The sequence below is a fragment of the Sabethes cyaneus genome, chromosome 1 (genome assembly GCF_943734655.1).
Source record: "Sabethes cyaneus chromosome 1, idSabCyanKW18_F2, whole genome shotgun sequence".
Taxonomy (NCBI): domain Eukaryota; kingdom Metazoa; phylum Arthropoda; class Insecta; order Diptera; family Culicidae; genus Sabethes; species Sabethes cyaneus.
The window spans coordinates 56,401,631-56,419,013 of record NC_071353.1 but is presented as its reverse complement, the minus strand read 5'-3'; the positions used below and the strand labels follow the sequence as shown (position 1 = coordinate 56,419,013).

At 39.4% G+C, this 17,383-nt stretch overlaps 1 protein-coding gene across 1 annotated transcript in view; it reads right to left on the bottom strand.

The window, feature by feature from the left end:
- Positions 1 to 17,383, bottom strand: part of LOC128738162 (autophagy-related protein 16-1) — a 288,388-nt gene that overhangs the window by 165,698 nt on the left and 105,307 nt on the right. The window lies entirely within an intron of this gene.

Below are 17,383 nucleotides of genomic sequence, written 5' to 3'. Positions count from 1 at the left end.
AGAGTAACAAACATATTTTGGACCCCATTTGCAGCTGTACATAATTTGGACACTAACAGAAAAATCAGATGGAAGTGTCCAAATTATGGACAGCTGCTGATGGGGTCCAAAATAGGTTGGTTACCCTACTTATGTGCGTTTTGGAGTTTTTTGGGGTCAATGTAGACTCTGTAACCTTACCTACTGTACTGTGCTTTCACGTTATTGATCATACCTTGCTGGACCATACTAATTAATCGTTGCAATATGGGCTCGTTCCCCAAGGAATGAAAAACATCGTTGCTTGTTCAGATTGCAAAGGTTGCAGAAACGATTAAAGTTGAACCGTTTCGTCCCATCAACATGTTACACATATTAGAGGAAAAATTTAACCTGCTGCGAAAGACCAGGCCTGCTGGCGTTTTTATGTTGTTATTCCTTGTTGATTCCGAAATTATAGGGCTATCGAGAAGGCCACTCTTGTGAAACGGCATTGAACTTAGTGTTGGCAATAGAGAATGGAGACTACATAGAGTATAAATACACTCTAGATACTGTTTTCTTGGAACTAAAAGGCGCTGTTGAAACAATTTTTAGGTCATTATTGTTAAAAACATTCAAGCGGTTCACAATTATGAGTTTATTAAGATATTTGTCTAATAGAACTCGAAGGACTGTTTTCAATTCAATCTAAGCCAGTGGATCACAATCTTTGTGTTTCCCAGGGTAGTGTATTGGGGTCTTGGGGTTTTATTATGTATATAAATGATATGTGACGGGGCTTACGTTTTTCCGACAATCAAACAAAACAAATCAGGACTGCAAATAATTATTTACCAATTTCCAATTCCCCGTCTAGATTTTTTGAGAGCATTTTAGGGATTTATCGAGTAACTTCTTTCATTAGTTATGTACGAAGCTTGATCATCTGATAAGCGTAGAAATTCACCCTAAATAAATCACCTCTAGATACGGAATACTAAAGGTCAAAATATTTTGCATACATTCCAACTAGAAAGTAAGTCCTTGCCATGCATAAGCCCTAAACCCTAAACAACCGAAGCTTCCAACAACACAGCGCGCAGGTCCCAGTCAAAGGTTAAGCGATGTTCGCAGTTCATTAAACGCACCAGCCAGCGTAGCCACCGTTGCGGGCCCGGGCGCAGTTTAGCGTTCTCGCTACAGGCTACCGGCAAGCCAGCCAGCCAGCCAGCAAACCAGCCCGTCAACCGGCGACACTTAATTCAATTAAACTATTGCCCTTACCGGTATGCTTAATTGTCGACTTAGCTCCCGTCGGCCATTTCCTGAGCAGAACTCCTCAAAAGACATTGTGTCGATTGTGGTTGTCATCGTCGCATTCAGCGGATCGAGCAGGAGAACCTACAGAGACTCTGCAGAGAATGTGACTGCCGCGCTAATGATAAATATTAGCAAACGTCGAGTCGACAACGTTCTGTTCCAACCGATGTTCTTTAACACTCATGTGCTATTTCCCCCCAGGGCCTGAGCAATCAGCGATTGTCGGTAGTAGTAAATGAAAACATCGATTAACTTCCCGCTGTCCAACAGCCCTCGGTCGACCATCGCTATGTCCTCGGTGTAATAATTAACATAAAAACATTTGTGCTGCTTCTGTTTTGCCACAAAAAAAACGGGGCAGCTTCCAAAGCACAACCGACAGCCCTCATCCAGGCCCATTAGCTAGTCAGGGTTTAGTAACAAGAGGCTTCTACAATCCAACATGTAGTTATATAGTAGCCGGCAACCATATGTTGCACTTGACCAGTAGCTGCTGAAGGGCGATTAAACTTGAACTTGAGCCAGAAAACTTTTTTTTTTTTTGAGCCAGAAAACTTACTTTTATATTCGATTCCCCTATCCACAGGCCACGTGTATTTTTTTGGTTTCGGGTTATGCCGGGCGCCCGAACGCGAAGGATGTTTTATTTTGCCAAAAGAGAATCAAAACAAAGCCGTTTGTTGAACTCTTGACTAACGTGAAAGCAGCACTTCTTAATTCTTCTATTAAAACCACGGCAGAGGTCATTATCCACGACGATTATAATAGCTATATCTTTCTTGTTGAGTTATTAAATAATCACTGTGCAGAAGAGTTGCCCTGAATAGCTCTCCAACGGCAATATGATTTGCAGAATAATCGCTAAACGAACAATATCCAGCCCCTCACTAGGGGGTCTTATTTAACAATAATAAAAAAAACGTAGAATAGGGAACTCTTGATTTTTATGGAAGGCGATAGATTGATGGATTCGTTTTTTTGTTTTCGATACCCTCGGCTGTGCCTGCTGATCATTGCGTCTGCCTATCCGCCAGAAATCGACCTTGATGGAGCAGTAGCCTTGGTGCGATGTTTCCTCCATTCATTGGCAAGTGTTTTGCTTTCCAAACGATTGATAGATGAGAGCAAGGCAATTGTTATGATTTGCAAACACTCCACCGAGCTGTTGATGTTAGAGCTAACTCATATAGCAGCAGCATCGGTGCAAACGAAAAAGTTGCGACATGCGGAGTCGCCTGGAACCAATAGTGCTGCCAGCTTGCCAAGCGAAGTCACACATGGCCAACGAAATTGATTGAGCGCATGGGGCCTTGATTTATTCTGGATTAGAGCTATCGGCCTTGGCAGGTACCGGTAGATATAGTTCTATGAAATGGCATGAGAAGGGGAAAAAGATCATCAGCAAACACATGCATAACCGAGGAATATCCCTTTTGAAGGATAATATTTCGGGATGTCGGTTATTGGCGATGCCAGCGTTGCTGATATTGCTCAGGGTTTTGCGTGAGAAAAAAGAGAAGGAAGTATTTTTGCTTTTGTCGACACTCACGCATTGACAGTTCAGCATGAGATTTCCTGTAAGTACGAGCAGCCTACGAAATCTCTTTTATCGCTGGCATCGCCAGTAGATGGTGCTGGTATAGCATAGCTTAGCATAGCATACACAACCGTACACATCATGGGTGGCTGATATGATGTACCCGTAAGTATACCATACACCTGTCCTTACGATTGTAGAAATGGGCACGATAGTTGACCACCTACTTTAAGAGGATGCGCAAAAACTCACGCAATCTTCATAGGTGTTCTTGTATCCAGTAATATACGATATGAATAAAATATTAAAAATAAAATGAAATGGAGCATATATGGTAAAAATAGAACAATCTCACCATCAATCCTTCGAACGAAAAATATTTGCGTCAGTTTCCATCATCTAATATCTAATAAAAAATTTAGTTTTTCCTTACGATATCCATGTGCATTATTTAAGCTTGTTACGGTTAGTGTCTAAATTGTACAATAGGAGGTGTTTGATGAGCTAAGACGAAACAAATAATTAAAATAACATATTATACTTACCTGCTACCAAGACCGTGTGGCTCAGCCGTCTGCATCTGGGAACCACGCGACATCGCACCTCCTAGCTTAGCTACTCAATAGAGTATTACCGGGTATGACCACGTGGAAGAGCTAGGTAGGAGCTTGGGCTGGCAAAAGCTATGTAGGTCGCTTTCTCGTTTGCCTTCCCCATTTCATACCCGCCAGTAGATGGTGCTGGTATGCATCAAAAATTAGCGTGACGATATTGTTAATTTCCCACCCTTTGGTACGAGACAAATTATAACCGTCGCGGGCGAAACCACCGCCAGAATCGTCGCGAGGGCAAATATCGTTTATTTTGTCAAGTAAATCAATAGCTTGCATGTTAGACAAACAAAATATATACTTATATTTTACATTTTACAGCCAAGCAAAATTTTTTTGTGACGAAATGCAAGTAACTCTAATAGAAACTACACAATTGGTGCATCTTTTATGATGGTATGAATATACATTCAGAATTGACTGAGATATTAGCGTTCAAAATCTTTCATTTTTTCGTGTCACGATCAAATTTTATTTCGTAGCCACTCTAGAAAGCTGTTGTCACTGCAAAACTAGTTATCTTCAATGAGTCGGTATCTAGGCAATACCGACAAGTTACCTATCGGTATTCCTTTTGATCTGTTTTTGAAAAGCATTTAATCCCTGTGCTGGCTAGTTCGGCCTGTCGGTTTTAAAAAACACAGACACCACTATAGAAAATGGGCCCAATTTAGTCGCAGCGACTTCATCATTTCTCGCGACTATAACTCAAATTCAGTAGCGTTTCACTAAGATCAAAATACACGCCGATATTCAGTAAATATTATTCTATCAACTGGTATAAAAATCTTGTCTCGAATAAATATAGTTTCAACGTAATTCCTGAATATTGTTTAGGCTACCGCTTAATGGGCTGGAAATACCCTCCCGTACCCTACATTTATCAAGCATAGTTTAACACCTATTAAATAACTTAGTTACAAACGTAATTTTTGCTATAGCGGGAGCAAAATATCAATGAAAGTCGGCTCCTCGTGGTGTCACGTTACGCTGGAATGTGCCAGCGGCGTTAAGTTTAATCTACTTGCGAGTTTTTCACTTCATTTTCCATGAGCGAAATCGTTTGCGAGATTCGACTGTGATAATCGTGTAAATCGGGGTAGTCTAAATAAGGGCAAATGTCGCAATATATATTGCCCCTTTTATGACTATTTAGACTACTGTGATTATCATTTAACGACACATTTCGTATTTACCACTGTTAATCTGACACTAGAGTGGCATTTAATTTAATCGACATATGAGTTTGACTTTTTTTTTCGTTCTTGCTCTTCTTTTTCACTTCATTTTGCCTGAGCGAAATCGTTTGCGAGATTCGACTGTGATTATCGTGTAAATCGGGGCAAATGTCGCAATATGATAGTTTCCACGCACGAACGATGCACGTAACTTTTTATGCGCATAAATCTGTTTTACTGGCTTATCTGACTTACAAGTACAACGATTTTACCACTGACGAACTGACATCCAAGCTAGGGTGTTCAACCTGTGTAACTTTTTAGGAACCATATAAAATTTATTTACGAAACACTTCGGTTTTATTTATTGTACACTAGTTCATTTTGAATAGAAAAACACTTTCGATTGACGTATTTTCACATATACATGAAGTGTTTATATCATTAATCCTCAATGAATTGTTGTAGAATGTTAGATGTTTTGCATTTCAATTTAAAATGAGAACCATATGATATTTAAACAGATTCATATGATGTAATTACCCTGCAATAAAATTATCAATTGCTGAGCAATTGTTCCGATTGTTTCATTAAGTTTAATATGGTAAACTTTTCATAGACATAAATTAATGTGTTCGCTGGGATAAAGGTATTTTATTCACTAAACTACACCATACTATGAATAAGCCTAATTAGACGTTATGGCAACAATCGAAGAACTGCTCATTCGGTAATAAAAAACAAAAGATTTTCACCTAATAAAATATATCGCTGCACGATGTAAAAATGCACTTTGCTAAGCAATTGGGCATTTTTCATGAGCTACGTTAAAGAATACATCTTTAAATGCAGCACGATATAATGAGGTACTAATTAACCCTCACAAAAATCCCAATAATTTTTTTAAACAACAGAGATCAAGTAAAGTAAGGTTACCGGATATTTTGTCTTGTCGCTGAATTCAGCCTACATAGCTTTTCTTTGCTGCACTTTCCCAAAAGAAAAAATGTTGTCATTATATAACTATTATAACTATAACTGTGTTATAACTACTTTCACAAAATTTCACAAATTTTGCTGGTTTTTATTAAATTAACAACAAACCACTGTTTCTGTCACTTAATTAGACTGAAGAAATAGAAGCAATCGCTTACGTGTACCGCTCTCGATGCAAGTTTGACAAACACCGAATTTTGTTCCCATTAGCTTATTCCGGAAAGTAAACAACTGTTAATACAGTATTACAAAACAATTCTACTTCTTTTCATCAAGGAGATGAACAATAAATCAATTTGCATTCACTAGTTGCAAATTCATCTCGATTTTGAATCCTTTTGAATTTTCTCTATGACAAATAACGCACTTTTAAGTTCCTACTACCAATTTTTTGGTTGAAAAACTACTCAAAATCAGAGTTTGTACACTTTTGGGGCATTCTGAGTTGTTTAAACCTAGCTTTAACTAAATCCGACCTATTTACAGATAGAATCATTCAAGAGTGTAGATCATTTTGTGATGACGTCATTTTGCCGTCAAAAGACACTAAAAAGCACTTTTTCTACATAAAAAACTAAACATTTTGATCATTATCTGCCGGACAAAGATAAAACTCAATTTAAACTCTAACACCATGTAAACAAACCATCAAGTGCTGTCAAAAGAAAAGCTATCGATTTATAATCAGCAAGATAAATGTGCAATTTTGTAATACGCGCATTTCAAATGTAACGCAAGATGAGCTTTTGCTTCCATGATTGATGCTACAAAAGTGAACGTTTTCCTATAAAAATAATGCATCACTTATTATGGACGGCCCGAAAATTCGATTGCAGCGCCGCTCACAACACTGGTAGCAGTTACGGGAAACATGCTCCAAACTGTCATTATAATAGAGGATAGGTGTGTCGCAGTGGTGCGCTGTATTCAGATCCCTGTCGCGACAGCTGTCAGCTAAAACCGCCTCCGATAGTGGTGGTAATAGAGGTAGACAACAAATTTTGAAACAATATTTATACGATACAACGCATGTATTTAATGCTGCGCAGTATGACGAATGCAGCGTGTTGTTTCCCGTCTTTCGTTTATCGTAAAAAAGCTTCTTGAACGTCTAATTACTTGTGATACGGTGTGTTCGATTCTGAGCTGTTTACTGCTCCGTCGATGAGAACCCGCATATGTAAATGAAAACAATAGTGAAAATGGTCATAACTATATCGCTATTATAATCCTTATAATCACCATACGATCAAAGGTTACAATACATTCCGAAAGCAGGAATTTCAGTGGCGTCTACTATTTACATTATGGTTTAACCATTATCATTATGTTCATCATATCCTACGCTCCAAAAATATGTATGAAAAATTGTTCGTTTTCGTGTGGTGAACATTCTTAACGACCCATTGTTTGTATGGTTACTGGACGAATTACCATAACTAATATACTTGATATTATACCAGGCAACAGTCGTGATACGGTAAGGCACCATTTCATCAATGGTTCTAGACTGGAAGATAGACGATAATATTTATGGTCAGAGTATAGTTCCGATTAATGCGGGAAGCATTTGGATTTTCGAAGAAAGTTTTTGTGTACTTTCTCTTGTTCCAAAGATATCACTGTAAGCTCTTAATCTATTTTGGTAAAACTCTACCGACATAAACAACATACCACAGACAAACAGACAAGACACTCGCGATAATTCTATCGTCCAATCAAAAACCACTCATTTTTCAAAAAAGCATGTTTCGCAACATAGCCACACCGCGGCGCGCGAGTGTTGCTTTGAGTTTTCAGTATAAAACCATTCAAATGTACAAAACCCTGCAAATGCAAGCTACTCCGCAACATGCATAACACTAGCAACATGATTGCTAGTGTGCAAGCAAAATGTACAGGACGATGGTTTTTAAAGGATTTTCTTCTAAGTGTCATGTCAGTTCGTCAGTGAACATACTTTCAACTATTTTTAGTCAAAATTTCTGTTATGTTTCGTCACGCGGCAGTTACTAACTAATCAGCGTGTCCAGTTTTTTCGAAATGTAGTTTTCAAAATACCCACAACTCAAAAGCGAAAAGTTGAATCAATAAGGTGTATCCAGATAAATTGAAGGAAATTAAATGTAGCTATTAGAAACTTTATAGAAACAGTGGAGCAACTGGAGTAACATATGAAAAAGACATGTTTAACATAAAAAATTAAAATAAATCCAACTTTTTCTCCGAATATCTCTAAAACGGCTGCATTTAGAAAAATAATTGTTATGACCAATTTTGTTGTAAATAACATAAAAATTTTTTTTTGTATTACAAATTCATATATTACTTAAAAAATCCCAAGTTGGAAAAAAATCATGATAGTCGTTGTTCTACGAAGTCCGTTCATGAAAGTTGCTCCATCTCAGGACAACTTTTAAAAGCTTGCAAATTACTTCTATTTTTTCCAAAAAAATTAAAAATTTTCAAAAATGGTAGATTTTTAATTACTTGATTTTAAGTTTTATTTCAAATTTTATTGAAAAATTGGTCAAATATTTTTTTCAGTGCATAATTTTTTCGTGTTCAGAAATCAATTTTCTACTTTTGCTTAGACATAATTTTTGTAAAATCGTTAGTTTTCGAGATACATACAATCTTTCAAACATAATACACATGAAAATAAGTACGCCCTGTTTAAAAATGAGCCTTGAATCAAAACGGCGCCAAAATCTGTGGAAGGTGCGTTTGTAAAGTATCATCCAAATCAAAGAGGTTCATTTCAGATTTCAGCATTTTTTGGACGATTTGGCGTGGAACTGCTCTGTAGCCAGTGGACACCGGAGATATTCCGGGTTGTCCGGGAGTATGTCAAAAACTGATTTTTTTCATCGTTTGTATCTTTTTCTCACATGAAAATTCAATAATATTTATATTTTATCCCAAAACTAGATTTCATTTTCTGTCGATTGGTGAAAAGAGAACGGAGATCCGTCGAGACACAACCGAGATATGGCTATTTCAGTGAAATCAGTGCTGGAAATGTTGCCAGTAATGTCCTACCTTTATGGCCATTTTAAAACATGACCGAAACCATACCAATATGGATTTCAAACTTCAAGAATTAAAGAAGGTTGAAAATCCTGAGGTTTGACACTTATATTGATATCATTTCGGATATTCCTTAAAACGACCATTTCCGCCGGGGTCCCTAGAACCTGCTACATGAACCTGGAAATGTTTTCAGTGTCAGCGGCAGATAAAACCTTAAAGTTTGACGCTCATATTGATATGGTTTGCACAATGTCCCAAAATGGTCAGAGCAATAGATGGTACTGATTTCACGGAAATTGCTGTAAGTTGGTTGTGTCTCGACTCCCGGGCATCAGCTCTGTTTCATGCAGCCACCACATTATGAAGTGGCGCAACAGGCGTTTTGTGTTTAATAAGCAGAGAATTGACAACTTGGCTGATATCACAATAATAAAGGGATATTGGTTTCCCGTATGATATCTTGCGTTATGTCAAGTGCCAACACGGGAAAACATAATATCAGTATCAGCAAATTACCGTGTCTCCTGTAATTATAAACGGCTCTATATATTTTCTGGTTCATAAATTGAAGCAATAGTGAATAACTTCATAAAGTCTATTTTGTTGTTACGATTACAGGCATTGTGATTTTCTGCTCGCGTTTTTAATCAGCACTAAGTTTCTTTACTCTGATTTTGTTCAAACATTACTTTCCCCCTGACCTGTCAGAATACTGCTTACTTTTATAACCTATTAACGTTTTTAGTAAAAACCTTGTTTTCTGAATGTCTGGAATTCCAGAAACAAGACATTTGAGTTATGTCTTTTATTGATAATCACGGCCCGCATTAATGTTCCGTTTTATATGTTCTACTTTGAAAAATATGTCCCGATTCAAAAAGCTTCTCTTGTAATGTGATACGACACGTTTTGTCATAGAAAATAATTGCAATGTAAATTTGTCCCCATCATTCACTGCGGTATGCGTCAATTACATTTTGATATTATGATGATGATATTATGGTTTTTATGTTAGATGAACGGTTCCTTTCCAAAGAAAGCATTTCCACCATCACCCCGAGCGAGATGTTCCGCAAATAAATAAAAAAAAGTTTTATCGTTGATTTTTGGACCGCTCAAGTTGTCACAAGCATTTACAAATAGATTGGCAAACAGCAACAAACAGGCCACGTCGAGCAACGATTATACGACTATAATATGAACATAAAATAACTCATACTTTTTATGGTGCAGAAATTACAAGACGCATTTGTAACTAATTTGTAAAGACCAAGCCCCATTATTAATTCGAAGCAGTTGACATACAACAGTCTATAACATATAAACAAGCTAATAAAAAATATTATGAAAATATCTTTATATTATTTACTAGGGTATGACGCACTCATTATTGAAATTAAATCGGTAATTATTCGCGCTGTGCTAATAATAAAAAGTAACCTTTGAACCTCCGCGAACCTCCTATCAAGGAGCAGCTCCGCTCCCACAAGTCACCCATCAATCTTCGTCTTGTGACGTCGATATTTCACCTACTCAGCCCCGACATAAAGAGGCTTGCATTTAGATCGCTATAACGAGCATCTCTGCTGCCGAATCGGCAACTGACGGCGAGTCTCTAGTGTTCGCGAATCTCATTTGCCAGTGCATTGTTGTTTGACATTTGTACTTTCACCGGGCGAGCAGGCACTCGTAAGTAAGATTGATCGCCATCAGTGAGCGCCAGTCGCTGCCGCAGCCGCCACTGCCGCCACCGCCGCCACCGCCACCGCCGCCCGCCTGCAGCAAAGATAAAGCACTAGCTTGCGTCCGTTCTTAGCTGTAATCGATTATCATAATTCTTACCTGCACCTATAACGGTGCTCGTTTCCTTCTATTAACGTGCACCCACGAGCGCTGGACAGCATCCTAGGGGAGAGTGGCCCTCTTGAGCCTTCAACACATCTTTGCTTGTAATTGCAATACGCTCTCGCAACGGTCCTGACCCGCTCTAGTAAACGGACCTTCGCATCAACGGCAGAAACAACCTCATAAAACAACATTCTACTCATTCAAGCCCAACCTCACTGACTCAATCTGGGCCAGGAAGAAAGCTGGCAAGCATAAACGGCAGCAAAGTCTGCAGCTGGTTTATGATCGCGGCACATTCATAGTACATGCGCTGCCAGGTCTTGTGTTACATAATATTATCAAAACATATTACATTACAATTTATTTTATGAAATAATCACAATAATAAAGGGATTTGCTCTGTCGTTCCGTCGGAGGGCCTGCAGAAAAATGACGGATGTCGGTGACCCGCACGAGCCGCGCGTCGCGATTTCGTTGAATGCCTAAGTACACGGGTAGCAAGACAGCCCCGGCAATAAAGAGGCCACGGCCAGGAATTACTTCCGCGTGAACCACGGGCACGTCGTAAGTCCGACGGTATTATGTTTTGCGAAACTGTTCGAAACTGATGAATGAGCCTGTAATTGTTTGCGCTGTGTGCCGTTTTGCAACTGCTGTAAGCGAGGTGTTGAGATGTATGCAAGATTGATGCTGGATGGATTTGCTTCGATAGTTTCCGTATTTCCGTGTGTGTGAATCAACTGTGAGATGTTAGGGAATAGCCCGAGTTTCACGAAAATCGCCCTAAAATCAGCAGGTGGTCATCAGGGGTCATCGAACTGTGCTACGCCGCACCGCTATGATAGAGAGGTGTTGAAGGATTAATTAATTGAGACAGTACGCGCGGTAGGGTCTCTTCCCGGAAGGTTTTTTTGTACCTCGCTAATTAATGCGCACGTGATCGTGATTCTAGCCTAAAGCTGCTAAAGACAAGGCACACAAGGCTACAGATAAAAGTTTTGCATTAATTAAACTGGTCGCGTTAGACCCTTGCGGTTCCATAATGCCAGGAGCAAAATGGTCTCCAAGAAGCGTGAACTTGTTGGTCGTTAGCGAAATTTTATACTGTTCGTCACCTGCGCTTCTGAGATATCACCGTATGATGGTCTAACCATGTTTATGTTGCCACGAAAAGAATAGAACTACACCGAGTGTTGCCGGAGAAGATGGTACCCTTGCGGCCTCAAATCGTAACATGTAATTTACATAAAGACCTTGAGTGGTATGCTGCCGTCGTTGAGCGATGGCCCTCGAGGGCCCAGCATCTCAACTGTCAAACACCCAGCCGAGCGGACGAGCTCAGCTTTGCTCAAAGTTTGCCTTTAGAACCTGAAGAGCCCTCACAGAGGCGGACATCATCATTCGTATGAATCGTTGCAAACAACGTAGTGTTTTGCAGCTAGTCAGTTGACTAGCTCGATGCTGCGATGAGACGATGGTGGAAAAACAGCAACTATTTACTGTCAGCTAAACGATTTAAATGATTTGTAATGGCGGGCCTCCGCAGCAAACGGCAAGACCGTGCAAAATCCAGCAACGCAACGCAATGCTTTGGGTGTGGTTTGGTCTGAGGGCAATTTCACGGGACGGCTGCGAGGGGTGAAAGTGATTTGCTAGCTCATTGAGCTCGTGAACCGAAGCGTAATTCCGTAAATATATCATTGCAGTAATCAGTCTGTTTCACAAGTCGACCGAATGTCCAACGATGATTGCATTCAGTGGTTGATAAATACTGGATAAATGCTACCTGCTGTTGTGAAGTATGAAACAAGTAGCGAATTTAAAACGCTCAGAGAAAAGACTCAATTTTTAAAGGATCCGGTCTTAAATTTATTTGTTATTTCTCGGACTGACATTTATAAAATACTAGCTGACCCGACAAACTTCGTATTGCCACAAATTAACCTGTGTTGTACATAAATCATGAATCTCGGATTATCTTTGTCACAATCTCGAATTTTGCAAGCCCCCAGTGGGCGGCGCTTCCGACGGCGGGTCACCGGCAACACTCGCGACCGTCTCGTCCTGAATGATCTAGTGTTACTATAGATAGTTTTTGTGGTCTTGTATTGACTAATGTTTTATGGAAGAGTCTCGAATTTCTCGAGTTCGATTAGTTTTTGAGTTTCGCAAAAATTTCTGTTTTATTTGTATGAGAGTCCATATCCCCCTACCACAGGGGTGAGAGGTCTCTAACTATCGTAAAATGAATTCAAGACTCCAAAATCTCTCACATGCCAAAATTGGTTCCATTTGATTGATTAGTTCTCAAGTTATAAGGAAATTTGAATTTCATTTGTATGGGAGCTCCCCTCTTAAAAGGGGAAGGGGTCGCAATTCACCATAAAAAAAATTTCTGCCATCTAAAACTCCCACATGCCAAATTTGGTTCCATTTGATTGATTAGTTCTCGAGATAAGAGGAAATTTGCATTTCATTTATATAGGAGCCCACCCCCTCTTAAAGTGGGGAAATCCATAGAAAATATTCTTGCCTACAAAAACACCCACATGATAAATTTGGTTCCATTTGCTTGATTAGTTCTAGAGTTATGAGGAAATTTGTATTTCGTTTGTATGAGAGCCCCCCCTCTTAAAAAGGTAAGGGGTCCTAATTCATCATAGAAAAAAAGGTTGCATCCAAAAACACCCACATGCCAAATTTTGTTCCATTTGCTTGATTAGCTCTCGAGTTATGAGGAAATTTGTATTTCGTTTGTATAGGAGCCCCCCTCTTAAAGTTGGGAGGGGTCCTAATTCACCATAGAAAATGTTCTTGCCCTCGAAAACTTTCACATGCCAAATTTGGTTTCATTTGCTTGATTAGCTCTCGAGTTATGAGGAAATTTGTATTTCATTTGCATAGGAGCCCCCCTCCTAAAGTGAGGAGGGGTCCCAGTTCATCATAGAAAAAATTTTTGTCTTCAAAAACACCCACGTGTCAAATTTGGTTCCATTTGCTTGATTAGTTCTCGAGTTATGAGGAAAATTGTTTTCGATTCTATAAGGAACATACAGACAAACAGACAGACAGAAATCCTTCTTTATAGGTATAGATTTCATTCTCGAATTACGTTTGAGCTTTTCCTTAACAATATCCTAACCCCAAACAATTCCTCAAACACAGACATCAATAAGGTGTACGATGTCATGTCTACCTCGGCGCGATATAATTTCGATGATAATCAAAACAGTGGCTGAAAACTCGTAGTAATTTCACTTTGGATTGCTAAGCAAGTCTTGCAGTATTAAGTACTCGTTACCGATTTACCCAGTTGCTTCAACATTCGAAAGTTCATTCCGACTTGGCAAAGCTACTCTTCTTAGTTCTTACTGAGGATTGTAAATCCTCTGGACTGTGAGTAACTTGCTCTATGCTTATTGACGCTTGGCTAGATCCCCTCTCATTTCATGTACTCCTGGTTTCCTCACTTATCGTTGTCATCATCGCCCAATATAGAGCCGTTGTGGCTCATGCTATTTCAAACATTCGTTTCCATTCAACTTGTTATAGTGCCGTCGGTTTTCCAGGCGCCTGATAATTCGGAACTGGAAAGTCACCTTCGATCTGGTCGAACCATCTTGACATTGTACCAATCTGATCCAGAAACCGGTGGAGTTGCGCAATGAGAATGGTTTTCAGCGCGCTGTTGTACAGCATGCTTACGACGTGTCCATGTCCAGCCTACCATAACCTACTGGTTTTCGCCCTATATAATGGGAAACAATTAGTTTCTAGCATTTCTTGTTCGTCGCCGTTGTACGTCCGTTTCCTTTGAGTCTCTTCCTTTCATATATTACGTCTTCAAGGCATTTATCAGTCCCCTCCTTTTGTCCGGAAATCCGTATTCCTGTGCTATAACTGGGCTCGGTACTGCATCGTATGCTGGCTGTATTGTCGACGTTTCTTCAAGGTTTGTCAGATAGTAACTATTTGGTCCGCAGTATTGCGAGCTTCCATAAGACCTACTTGGTAATGCAATACCAAATCTTGGCCTATCACTGATAGCCAGCATAACAAGATCGGTAATCCTGGTGCGATGTGCTTTAGGATTTAAACTGCATAACAATTGGCTAGATTTATTGAAGATCGTGCCCCGCATGTTAAAACCCACACGTTTCATAACACCTCCCAGCGCGATGTTGAACAGGATACACGAAAGACTATCGCCATGTTGCAGAACCCTGCGTGTTGCAAAGGGGCTTGATAACGTGCCCGATATCCTCGCACAGCACTGTATAGATGGGAGATCCATCGTGGCCTTTATCAATCTTGTCAGCTTCCCGGGAAAGCCGTTTTCGTCCAACCATTCTCCATAGCTCTTCACGTTCGATAGTATCGTAGGCGACCTTGAAATCTATGAAAAAGCGGTGCGTAGGGACTTGGTTTTCGCAACACTTTTGGAGAATTTGTCGGAGCACAAAAATTTGGTCCGTTGTCGATCGCCCACCCACAAAACCGGCTTCGTAACTTCCCACGAATCTACTTGCTAGCAGCTATAGACGGCGAAAGATGATCTGAGAAAGCACTTTATAGGCTATGTTGAGAATTGTGCCCGCTTGATAGTTCTCACATCCATCTACTAGTACCACGGTAGTTTCTCCTCCTCATAGATCCTGGAAATAACTCAGTTAAGAGTTATTGTTAACATTGCTTTGCCTCTCTGCTAGCTATGTTCGTCATCAGTAACCTGATTTCTCCCCTAACCTTATCCTTAACGTTTACGCTAAGCACTGGAATTCTAACATTTCTTTTCTCCCAGGTAGGTTTCTATTCCAATTCCGTGCGTTATATTTCCGTAGTGGCCATCAAAGAACTGCTTCCATCAGTCGACCAACTTGTGCTAAGTTGGGATAAGGATTCCCTCTTCGTCTCTACGCATATTAGCCTCAGCCATTGTGGTGAAAAAAACTGTTCTAATTTTTCAAGGTCTCTATCACCCTGCTATCACGTTTTTCTCCTCAGGATCGTGGTCGGCTTGTTCCGTGATCGTTGACATTTTGCCAAGTTCTTGCTAATGTACTGGAAATGCTTAGATGGGTTTTCCATGGTTTTCTTTTTCAATTCCATGCACGTTCCAAAATGCAGAGACCATAACCTTGCTTTTTGATATTCTCTTTTCTTTCTTATCTTATCTTATTATCTTATTAAATTGTCTTAGTCGGTAATTTTAACTTACGACTTACATTACAAGCGGTTTCGTCTTTCAAATCCAAAAAGGGACTTTCCTCATTTTTTCTGGTACACTTCTCTAACACAAACGTCAAACTGGTCTACATTTAATCGCGGTCACAAGAAATTTTGTTGGAACGTGAAGAATTTGTCACACATACTGGCGTAGTTTCCAAGCACAGACATCAAATTGGTCCAGGTTTGATGGTCGCTATCGCTAAGAATCTTCGACCTTTTGGGACGGGGAGATTCTGTCACTTTTTATCTAAAAACACGTTAAAACTTTGATGACGTCTCTTCCGACTAATCACTAAGCGAGGATTACTAGTTGGACAATGCTTCATTATTTTAAATTTTTCAAGTGTGCACTTTAAAATCAACAGTTTTTCTTATTGGTGTAGTTACGTAGAAGATTTTCCGATCGATTGGCGCAAAAAAACTGCTACGCTATTAGGGCTCAAAACCTATAATTTTTTTCGTGACGCTAGCATTTTTAGATTTTTTTGGAATGACATCCTACCCCAAACCTTGCTGTAAAACATAGTCCTACGTCAAAAATTAAGCGAAATCGCAATAAACAGATGGCGTATAAACTTATCGTCGCGGGTTTGAGAAGCAAAAAGTTTGCATAGAGTAGGGCAGGGCATAAGTGCGATGTTTAAAGTTGTCATCAATTTTCGTGAGATATAAAGAAGAACAACAACATAATATATTTTATAGTGATGCAGCTACTCAATGTCTTCACATTCAACTATAAATCATCTGCGGTAATAATTTTTTGCAAAATAAATTCTTCTTTCTTCTGATCAAGTGCAGATACGCACTTTTACCCCACTAGCAGAGCAAAAGTGCGAATACCGCGGGGTAAAAGTTCGAAGCTAGAATCCTTGAAATTAGCCCAACAGTAACTAACAAAACCATATTATCTTCAATCTGCGTTATGTTTCGGTAAGGAATATTCTCAATTTGCACCTTTTCTATTTTGCGCTGGTGTATTCCAGCCTCTGTTAGATCGAAACTTTTCCAAACGTTTGTTTTTTGTTACATCAGAGGAAACACATTGTTTTTCTTCGGCCTACATCTGTAGAGCACACAGTTTTCTACAGATTTTTCATTTCTAGTATCTGTAATAAGTGCCTAAAGCTTTATATAATTAGCTATACATTTTTGCCTCGTCCATGGAACGCACTTTTGCCCCGCCCGTGAATCGAACTTTTACCCCGCTAGGCGCTTGACGGGGTTAGATCAAATTACGGAAAAGTGAAATATATTTTGTAAATTATTTTCGCCGTATTTTCAAAACAGATATGTGAGTGATGTAAAACGCTGCTACAAATTTTCAACAAGTAATATCCTTCTAATGATATCGTATTTGCCGTATAACAAAAAATAACATCAAAACCGCCTTAAAATAATATTTGCACATAACTCAGCAACTATGCTTCATAAGCAACCAAAGTTTACGTTAGATTCAAGCTGTCTAAGTAGTCATCCATCCATGCCAATGTAGAAAATTTACTCGGAATCTGCACCGATAAATCATTGAATCGCACTTTTACCCGCATCGCACTTTTACCCCTCCTTGCTCTATATCAGGGATGGAAAAAATCGCTTCTAGCGATCAAGATCGTAGAAGCGATCAGATTCAGATTCATTGACATCACTACTTGTAAGCGACAAACACTTTG